Raw genomic sequence first — 12,101 nt, 5'->3', positions numbered from 1 at the left:
GAAATATGTTTGGACCCGGGGATCCTTCAAATTTATTGTTGGTCCTCGGTAAGTCAATGTCTGACCACAGCGCACTGTCTTCTTCGTCTGATTCAGCCGAATCCGTTGGCAACCGTAGCGTTCGCCGAATTCTTCTTGGACGTTTTTCACTATCTTCCTACGATTCTGCTTCACTTTCATTTTTTTCTTATGTCCAGTGTCTTCTTCCCAAACGGCCAAGTCGTCTGGAACGTCAGACAAGACATCCGCGCATTCATCGTAATAATCCTATTGTCTCTTTCGTCGTCCATGATGAAAGGGCACAAGTACTTATAAAAACAAAACACTTGTTGAAATGTGTAACTTATTGGCTCTGAGCACTATGCGACTTAACTTCTCAGGTCATCAGTCGCCTAGAACTTAGAACTAATTAAACCTAACTAACCTAAGGACATCACACACATCCATGCCCGACGCAGGATTCGAACCTGTGACCGTAGCGGTCGCTCGGCTCCAAACTGTAGCACCTAGAACTGCACGGCCACTCCGGCCGATAACTTATTCTTACCTAAACAAAACACCAACAGAATGCAAAAGATACTAATGTACTGTCGCCGGCCACTGCGCGATACTATGCTCACGACACCACTCTGGTGTCGCCGGCCGTTGACCGCTATTTCGCGCACGACACCACTGTGGTAATTGTCACTGTCGATAACGTCTGACGTTAGCGACCTCTGGTTGTATGGTGACGTTAGTGTCATTTTCTGCAGTAGTCATACGTTTCCTTTTCTTCGGTTTCGTTTTGCTTCGACACTGAACGCTTTATTCGCAAACTATCTGGTCATTGTGATATAACCATTCGGGTTGTCGAGGCGTTACAAAATCACTTATTTCCAGTGTCAACAAACAGCTAACAGCCAGTTGTCTAAGAGAACAGTAATGCCTCAGCTTAGAGTGACAGGATCGCTCCTGTTTTTCACGTACACAAACCATCAGTCAGATAAGCTGAACACCAATCTGAGACTGTTTTCTAATGACACCGTTGTGTGTGGGAAAGTATCGCCGTTGAGGAACTGTATGCGGATTCGGTACAACGTGGAGAGAATTTCTCTTTGGTGCAATAAATGACGACTTACTTCAAAAGTGAATGAATTTAATTTCATGCAGATAGGTGAGAGAAACGTTCATATAATATTTGAACGAATTTTAACAGTACGCTGCTTGAGCGTTACGTCGATTAAATCTCTAGGCATAACGTTGCGAATCGACTTGGAATAAGTGAATAATGTCAGTTCTTGACTGTTGATCGACTGTTTTGGATTCACTCTCGGCCGTATGAAACGGAGACATCGAAACAACACAGAGGAGTACTAGAAGACTTCTCATTGGAAATGTTCTGTGAACTTAACTGGGAACTGGAGAAAGGTAGACGATCTCTTCGTAAAACGCTGCTAGACCCAACTAGACTGCTGGGTGCAAACTTTTCGATTGGTTTCATCATTCTGTTGAAAACAAAGACACCCACCCCCTCGTTTTCTGATTTGAGCAGCACTCCTTAACAGCAGTATTCAGATACTTGTCCTGTGTTTTCGATATGGACACATTCGATAAGCAACACTCGGCGTGAGGGTGAGATGGCAGTGAAAAGTGATCATTCCGGTCTCATTTATATGACTGGATACCGTGATAATATTTATGTTAGGTGAAACAGCCGATTTTTCGCGTTTGATTTTGCATAAGGACTTGCCTTGCATAATGGTGGGTCTTTGTTCTAGCTTTCAGTTGCTTTGGAACACGTGTGATCGGTGTCGGGCTCTATGACATCTGTCTGTAAACGCAAGTCACAAACACCTTCTCTTACTCGCGAGTATATTCCTAAACAGCTTGTAAAGTTACTTTTTCTTATAGTTCTATGACTGAAGTTCAGAAGTTAAATGTGCTGGCGTGATGGCTGTTCGCAGCCACAATGGCTAATTCTTATAGCTGATCTGCTTATCCATGATACTCGGTTTTCCATAGATTTGCATTTTGCAGATTACTTAACCCTCATGTCTGAATAAGTAATACAGGTTTCATGCAGAACGTGTTCCACTCACTTGCTGATGAGCACAATGGACTCGCATCGGGAGGACGACGATACAAATCTGTAGATTTAGGTTCTCAGTGATTTCCCTAAACCGCTTCAGGCAAATGGCGGGATGGTTCCTTTGAAAGGGTATGGCTAATTTCCTTTCCTATCCTTCATTAATCCGACCATGTGCTCCGCTCCCAGTGACCTCGTTGTCGGCGGGATGTTAAACAGTAATCTTCCTTCCATTTTTCCTTTCACTTAACTTGAGGTATGCTGAGGGGCTACACCGCGTTCGATAGCTCACAAGGGTTCTTACTAGCAATCATTTCTCCCTAGCTCAATTTCAGAGAGCGAAAGGGCAGGTAATAACTACATGGCACTGCAGTTTACTATTAGTAATAACCGGGTCCTGAAAGCAGTCACAGGTAACTAACAGCCAGTCGTCATGAAAGGAGATCTAGCACAATAGCCTCTGATGCGCGAAGGCACGTCCAAGGCTGGAGAGTGACAACGAAACTATTAGGAAGTCCCGGAGAGAGACGCAAATGTGACCCACTTCCTTAGCAAATGGCATTTGTCAAGAGCTCAAAAATTACAGCTGTATTCAAAAACATACGGATGAGATATACTAATAAAAAAGAATGCGGATTCCATGGTGAAAAGTGCACTTAGTGCGGCGGGACTAACAAGTCTACTGATTGCAAGATCTCTGCACGCACGCTACAAGTATTTAATTGGAATTATGCATTATTTTTTAACATTAGTATTTATACTACGTAAAGAAACATCATATGAATGCTAGCTGTACCTCAGATGATACCTGATATTCACAATACGCATTTTACACAACTTAGTGCGAAGTATACCAATATAGCAGCACCCTTTTTACTCGAAGAGATGCGTGACTTGCTCTTTATTAAGCCGACTGCGAGTGAATGCTGGCACTGACAACCACAATTGAGGTAAACGGTTTTTAATGTTGCTGACCAACAATCATACAACTATTTCTGAATGAACACACCGCAATTCAACTATATTGGTTATTTAATTACTACCCAGGTTTCGGTCTTTTACGCCATTTTCAAGTGATTGAGCTGATCTCATTAAAATATACTGCAGGACATCAAGCTCAAAAATGGCCATAAATTAAGGAAAATATTGTATCCCCTTGAAATGCCAGACGACATCACCATCTTGTAAAATGTCAGTAAATAATAGTGGGAGCACGTCATATTACTCATGACCTGAGTAGTAGTTAAATAAAGAAGGATACAGTCAGATGGCGGTGTGTTCATTTAAAAAAGAAGTTGAGGTGTTGTTGGACAGCATTTATGACACTGAATTTACATGTAAAAATATGAAGCATAGATGTGAGTAGCCAAATACGGCTAATATGTCGCACATACATACACACAAACACTATTACAAAGAAGAAGATCTTCTTCTTTGGCTACTGCCTTTATCCCGTTTCGTGCGCAGGGTCGGCAGGGTTAAGTACGGATGTGGTATAATTAATGATTGAAGTGTTGGCCGGATGCCATTCCTGCCGAAACCCCATACCCCCCGGGACGGAATTAGTGTACCCCAACTGTCTACATCTAGTGTAAATAAGGAAATAGTGTGAATGTGTTTCGGATGTCTGTGAGTCGTGTAACTGAGGCTGGAGGAGGCGACCAGCCCGGTATTGACCTAGGGCATGTGGAAAATTGCCTAAAAACAACATCCAGGCTGGCTGGCACACCGGCCCTTATCGTTTATCTGCCGGGCTGTCTGAATCCAGAACCGGCGCGCCTACTCGAGTCCAGAAAGCAGCGCATTAGCGCTCTCGGCTAACCTGGCGGGTCCTACTCCAAAGAAGAACAACAGAGCAATTTAGGGTAAGTGGATTCGACGTTGGGTATTGCTGAAATGATTAAGAATTATATGTAGTCATAATTATCGTAATTAGAGTTTTGTGATTAAATTAGACTGTAGTGCCAAAGTAACAGTTGCAAATTATGAACTCGTTACATCGAGTACAATCAGTAATAATTCATTGTATGGGTAGATAGAAACTGCACAATAAACATAAGTAGCATAATATAGATTTTTAGTTAATTTTGCGTTAATTAGCAGGTCGTGGTCTTGTAGTTACCATTGCCAGCTTTCGATCACGAACCTCGGGTTGGAATCCCTTCTGGGTCGGGGATTTTCTCCACTCGGGACTGGGTCCGTGCTGTTCTCATCATAATTTCAACTTAATAAGCGTACGAGTCACTGTACTCGCCTTAATGGTGTCTAATAGGATGATTTATAACAGATGGCCAGACTCCGCAGAAGGGCACTTCCGGCCAAACATGCTATCCGCACGTTTCATTTGTGCATCACTTACATTAACTTTTATTACAATTCTTTTGATTTCTCACAAAAAACACATTGTGGAGTACCAAAATGATCAGCGACCTCAGGCACTTACTTTGAATACCTGGTTGATCAAATAACATGATGTAATCGATGTGCACTTATAAATAAGTAGTTTTGAAACGGTAGTAGGACAAGCCACGTGTAACAGTAGGACACCGCCTACCAATAGGTGCAGAGAGCTGTCCTCTGGGGAGGGGTCACTTTTCAGTTAGGTGTTTTTGGCGGTATAGCTAGGTCTTCGAAGAAGAGTCTTCGGGAGCAGATCTCTGTATCTATTAGAAATTTGTTGTTCTAGTTCAAGGAATGTTGAGCAAAGGATGAATCTGACTTCTTTGATCTCCAGCTTCAGATACGTTTTCTAAGCGTAGTACAGCCATCACTTTTGTAAGACCACCTGCCAAGAGTGTCTCTTCTGCAATAAGGGACAGACTGGGGGTCAATATGTAATGGGAGAATATCGTAGAAGCTGGAGATTAAAGAGGCCGGAGTCATCATTTGCTGAACATTGCTTAAACCAGAACCACAACTATGTAATACATACAGACGGAAAAAGCACAAAGCTTACTCAATTAGAAACATCAAAATTAAGAAAAGAGATGTGCGCCTCCGCACCTTCACTATTGAATGAGAAGACTCAGTTCTATTATTCATCTCTTTGGGATAACGTTGCAGCTTCTATATAGGAGTCGAACCTTGGAGTCTTCATTCGTAAATAGGTAATCACACAAATACAGTAAATATTCCTGTGTACACAGCGTATGATTATTCATAAAGTGAATGCAATCTTAATGAATGTCAATAGTTGTACAGCACAAATGTAACTGCGTCGAAATAGTCAATAGAGACAGCTTTTGTAATTGAACTAGAGAACTTGATTGATTAAGAAGCTGACTTGCAATTATCTTTGTTTAGTTGCCATTTTTGGAATCACTTATATACTGGAAAATGGGCTTACAACCTTCAACCTAGGTCGCACAAATATAATAAAGTCTTAGACAACAATACTAAAATGGTTTTGTTTAGTTAAAACAATATAACATTATATCAGCTTTAAAATCACTGCATATTGCGGTCTTATTGGGATGTCAGTTCCTCGTTCAATTTGAATTTAATTCACTACATTTTGGGGCCAATTTCAGATCAGTCCCCCAAACGAATTTAATTCACTACTTTTTTGGACCCCCCAACGTGAGGCCGTTTACATTTAAATCTCTCATTCAGATTTCAGTTCACTAAATTCTGGAGCCCAAAATTCGGCCATTAAAATTTCACATTACTCAGTTCATTCTTTTCACTATGCGTTTGGTTTCCAGTGTGAGGCGACCTCAATTGTAGATCACTTCCCTCAATCAAATTTAATTCCCAATTTGGTATCTATCGTAATGCGACCTCATTAGCAGATCCCATTCCTAAAATAAATTTGCATTCACACTATTTTAGCGCCTAGTGTAAGGCGACCTCGTTTGCAGGTCAATTTCCTCAATCAGTTCACAGTAGTAATTAGCAATATTAACTCTGTATTCTGCTGTGCAGACAACGTCACTCAGTAACGTGTACCGCTCCTATGCCTTCACAGTGAGCAAGGTTAACGAGAACTGCGTGCCCCAAATTATGCATCAGATGCAGCTGGGTGCTAGAAACCGGTCAACGGTAGTTAGAGTGTATCTTGATAGCCTGTACCGCCATATATTTTTATTTACCGAGCATTTGGTGGTATTCTATGCAATTGTTATTCGAATAGGATACAACATACTCGGCATACTGTTTAATTTTAAACGCGATACAGTGAGAATAGGAATCCGAATCTGACATAATATTCTCACCTTATTGAAAGATCTTTTGTTGGTTGTGACATGCAAGCGGGAAGACCTTCAAGGAAGTGTTCTACAAACGTTTCGTCGAATTTAATTGCAGTTTGTTATGTCAAACCCAGTTTATAAAATTGCTTCAATGTGAAAACCCACACAACTGAAAATTTATATTATCTGCATAACTTACATCCCGCTCCCTGAATTACTGTCGCCAAAATCCTCACTAATGGGGCCATCACAATTAACAACCTAAGCTTATAGCAGCCGGTACATTGAACTTCTGGCTTTAGCGTTACATAACTTGTTTCATAATATCGAGGACCAACAAGTGCACCTGTCAGATGTAATGACCGTGATACACGTTGTCCCGCAGCGAGGTGATCTTATATGACATGTGACCTACTGATTTTTGGTCCCAAGTTCAAGCAGATACGTTACAGGACAAGAAACAAATCTTATAAATTCTATACACCTGCTGTTTCATTTTAATACTACCTACATGGTGTTTGAAAGCATTTTGTTGTTACGTACTAAGTACGTCAGTATCTTGCATACCACAATGTTTACTCATGCAAGACGTTACGTAAATAGCATAAATACATATTCAGATTACTCCCTTATCTAAAGTCATATGAAACGGCCGACCATTTGGTATTCGATTGTTCTTCTGGTTTAACAGAGAGAACTTGATGTATACATGCAGGCTGAAGCGACGAAAGAAAATTTGTATCAAAGCCAGGTTTCCAACCCAGGTATCCTGGCCCCAGGGCAGATGCACTAACCATTAGGCCACCCTAGCACAGTGGCTTTGCAGAACTGCACGGACTACACTAGCACGCAATCCCCCGCCCCCCCCCCCCCCCCTAATTGAAATTCACGTTCATGCTTCAGCCCACTTCGTATTCCCCTCCCCCTCTAAACTTTTCGCCAGTACTCCCTCCTCCCAAAATATGGCAATCGAAGACCTTGCCTAGAAGGAAACTTGTTTCATAATGTCGAAAACCAACAAGTGCACCTACATCTTACGGTATCTGTTTTAGACCCCCGTTTACTAGGCTTTTTTACTTCTTTCTGTATAAGGAGCCTGTCCCTAAATTTTGGGACACTGTTTCTTTTAATTTGAAAGAACTAGATACGTTGGAAACGACGCATCGATCGAAAAAAAAGTGTTGTAGGTGAAAAGTTAATCTTAGTGAAGGGGACATCTACTGTTCCACAACCGGTCACCTCCTAGTCACCCCACCTGCGTGGCTTCGGTCAACTTTGTATTTCCAAACGGGAACCCAACATTTTTTACTGCATATTCGGACTCTACGCCAAAGATTTCTTACGATTTACTCAAGCCTTGTCTCCCATTCGTGTTAGGTGACCCTGTTATCGATAAATATCAAGTGTGTCTGTTTTCGCAATTAATAAACTAAGCAATTATTTCTACATTTCATTTACGATGTAAATGCAGATCTTTGTGACCTCAACGATTGATTTTTATGTTCGAAATTTACTTTAGTCTTGCAAATTTACTTGTACTCTACTATACGTTTTCAACGTCTGGCTAGAAACTGCATGTAGCGTGCTCAGGAACAACGACGCGGTTGTAATAAGTTCTCTTTTCCCATTGGGATGCTTGATTTCGGTGGGTCCCCTTACCTTTCACTATTGGAGTGCTTGATATTCGTCAGTTTCCTTGCCTCTCATCACTGGATTTCGGTAAGCATCCATGGCAAGTGGGTCTGTCATTATCAAAAATGGTTCAAATGGCTCTGAGCACTATGGGACTTAACATTTGAGGTCATCAGTCCCCTAGACTTAGAACTACTTAAACCTGACTAACCTAGGGACATCACACACATCCATGCCCGAGGCAAGATTCGAACCTGCGACCGTAGCAGCCGTGTGATTCCGGACTGAAGCGCCTAGAACCGCTCGACTAACACGGTCGGCTGTCATCAGTTCATCGAGATTTTACATTATAACTGCGGTTGTCGTTTGTATTTCACAAGCGCGTGAGTTACAGTGATTGAATGGAAACACACAACGAAATCAATTATCCTAATGGCGGCGTTTGAGGGCGGCAACCGAAATAAAAGGCTTCGATGGTTCGAAGCCTAACCACAATCAGCTCCGTAGAAAACAGAAAAATATGTTACCATACAAGTAGCTTATTTGCCAGAAATGTCAATATCTAGACGTATTATTTACACTGTGCAATCATATTTGCAATACTTAAGTAACGTTTGGTTAACATCAACCGCTAGAACATAAAGTTTTACATTTACATCGTAAATGAAACGTAGACTCAGAAGCATCGGTTCTCAACTGCAAAAACATGGACACTTAATATTTATCGATTGCAAGCACCATCTGCCATGAGTGGGAAGAAACAATGGTTTGAGTAAACTGTACGTATTTTTTGACGTGGAATCCGAATATGCAATAACAATGGGGGATTCCCATTTGAAAATACAAAGTTGACCCCACTCACGCAGGACTCGTGGTAAGGAGATGGCCAGTTGTAGCAAAGACAGATGACCCCTTTACTAATATTAACTTTTCACCTAGAATACTTTTTTGCTACGATGCTCGTTTTCGAAGTATTTAGTTTTCTCAAGTTAAAACAAACAGCCAGTGGGGTTAGGAAACAGATACAAATAAATAAAGGGGTGAGACAAGGTGGCAGTTTCTAACATTCTGCGTGGTGTCTGTTGTTCTATATCGTGTCTCCCTACCACTTTCGCGCAACGACGCTCTGAGCGTGTTTTTTAGGGAATTGACTAGTTTGAACCTGGGACCTGTTGCTGGTACGGAGACGTCAGACCATACGTGACATGTAGAATTCAGAAGAGTTCCGTGAGACTAGCTATGATATAACCAAATACTGAATGACTTCAGCATCATCTCCACTGCACTCCCTGTAATAGAATCTTAATACTAACTAAATTTAGTGGAAGAGGTTCAAGGCTTTCCTGTTTTTAGTTAGCTGGTAAAATAACGTCGAAAAAGCAGTTAAGTTTACCGTTGGAAATATTATTCTACTCACAAAACATTGTTTATAAATTGCACTATTGATAAAAGGAAATGTTTTAATACAGGATGATAGAAACCAACTGCGTTCAACAAAAATGTGAACGAATATTCCCTGAATGGGTTTCCAAGTTCTACAATGGATCGAAGGATGACCTATGCCATATCACATTTATAATCTAGGTTTAAATTAAGTTTCTCAAAAGAGAAAACTATCAAAATGGTCTACAGTGACCCTCAGTTATCTTTAATTACTTATTTAACTTGTCGTAAATTACAGTGGCTGATGTGGCTTCTCAATAACTATATAACAGAAAAATCATCGCGTTTCAGATTTTTACTTCAAGTGGCAAATGTGAACACCATGAGCTTTAATTGACGATTGACACTAGTATTACTCAAAAAGGGGGTGTAATAGATGAGACTTCGGCAGTTCTGAGTGAAGCCTTATGCGCTCAAAAATGCGGCATCGCGTGCGTTCATTACCTTGTCGGTGTTCAGGCAGCGTCAGGGCGGCGCAGCTCCGCTCACCTCGCCGTCTCGGAAGCAACTCTCTCCTAACTTCTCCTTACTACAATTTACCGAAGTTGGTTTAAAAAAAACTATCTGGCTGTGTTTTCATCTGACCAATCAGGGTCTCAATGTTAACCTTAAGCTCCGCCTACAAAAATTCTGTCTATCCAATGAGAAACGTTATACTTTTCGTGGGGGGCAATGTTTTTAAAGTTTGCAACGTAACAGAGACGCGAAAAAGTCTCAAGCTAAAACTTGCAGCTGGTGTGGTCCTTTTAGTGTTATCGTAAGATCTATACTGTTCTTCTGGAGGGGCTCTATCTTGTAACATGGGCTGGGTGGTGGTCCTGACGTAACAGAGACGCGAAAAAGTCTCACGCTAAAACTTGCGGCTGGGGGTGGTCCTTTTTGTGTTATCGTAAGATCTATACTGTTCTTCTGGAGGGCTCTAGCTTTTAACATGGGCTGGGAGGTGGTCACAGCGGTTAGCTGGAGACGTGGGTGTCCGTCCCTTATCGTAGGGCCTTCCAGCTTAATACGGTTCTGCTCTCGGCTTCTGTTCTCGTTTCTCCCCTCGGAACTGCATCTGTCTCACGGTGGGAAGGTATGACATGCATTTAGGCATTCTTGTGTTAGTCTGTGGTATTCCATTTGCTCACTCGTTACTCGTATTACTTTGGTTAATTTAATGTCACGATTTATTCGGAGCTATGCGACATACTACTGGATTTGCTTATCATGTCAGGGTTTTCATGGAAGGTGTTGGATTTGCCTGACACCTTACAAGTTTATCCTCTATGATGTTCAGTATTTACATTAAAGTTGCAGTTCGCAGACACATTTCTAGTATAAACACTAGGGTACAACTAAACAGTTCAGTAAAGCTAAAACTAGTATTATACAGGGTGTCCCATTTTAATCTATACCAGGCCGATATCTTTGGAGCGGCACAATTCTGCAAAAAAATGTCTCTAGTAAAAGTTGTAAGGTTAGAAGAGGGTCATGGAGTGGTTACGTAGATATGATCTTCAACCCTGTTTTCAAGATCAAACCAAGGTAGTTCGTTTTTGCAAATGCTAATCCCTAATTTATATTCCATATTCGTAATGTATGTGAAAAACCCATTGTTCGTAGGAAACATTTTTTTCGAAAAACCAATGGTTTTTCGCCGGAGGCCAGGTCATTGTAACTTTTCCAGGTTACCAGTATCTCGAGAACGAAGCGAGATCGGGAAAAATTTACACCGAAAATCTTGTATGGTTTCTGAACTCTGTCCACTGGCGAAATTTTCGTGAACTTTAAGGGCCTTGAAATTGTACATTAGGTATTAACCCGAAAGCAAATGCCGTCGGCATTAGCAGAAGCCAACGCGCAGCATTTGGAGTGTGCGGAATCAGAGACCAGCATTGTGCTTTTGCCAGCACAATCAGAGAAGAGAAGGGTGGAGCTTTGAGGCTAACTGATAAGCGCCATTGTCGGGAAATTTGAAATCATGACTGAGGGTTCAGAAAAATTATGCCTTTGGAGGACCCGAAAACTTATCGGCTGTGCTCACTTAGCATGATTCTTGAATGGCGTGACTCTCATAAATTTTTCTCTTATGGTCTTAGAAAACGTGTGTGTTAAGGGATTTAGAAATATTCCATAACGTCGAACTCCGATGAATTACCGCCTCGTGGGACTCAGAACAATCTCGCCTCGCGAGACTCTAATGAGTTCCTGCGAAGCGAAATTTTTCTAAATCTGTACAAGCAAAGTTATTCTCAACACGAATGTTTGGAGCCCATAAGAGTAAAATTTATCTGAGCCAACTTGTCTCGCAGTCGACCTTCTCGGGCCCCGCCTTTCGTTCAAATGGCTCTGAGCACTATGGGACTTAACATCTGAGGTCATCAGTCCCCTAGAACTTAGAACTGCTTAAACCTAACTAACCTAAGGACATCACACACATCCATGCCCGAGGCAGGATTCGAACCTGCGACCGTAGCATTCCCGCGGTTCCGGACTGCAGCGCCTAGAACCGCACGGCCACCGCGGCCGGACCCGCCTTTCGTTTCTGACTTCTCTCCATGTTTGAGAAGGACCATTACCATGGGATATATTATTGTTTTATTATTTACGTCAATATCGAGATATGTAAAGGTGCCCTCTTGAAAGACACATATCCGTTAGACACCTAAGAAATTTTCTGAAAGAGCGCACTTGAATACCGTAAGTTTTGGCTTCATGTTGTGGCGTAAACAACAGCGAGCATGCGGGCCGCGTACACTGTAATAAGTCAGCTCTTCTGCAACACGCTA

This window comes from Schistocerca americana, chromosome 4, assembly GCF_021461395.2.
Source record: "Schistocerca americana isolate TAMUIC-IGC-003095 chromosome 4, iqSchAmer2.1, whole genome shotgun sequence".
Lineage (NCBI taxonomy): Eukaryota > Metazoa > Arthropoda > Insecta > Orthoptera > Acrididae > Schistocerca > Schistocerca americana.
This window is presented reverse-complemented; position numbering follows the sequence as displayed.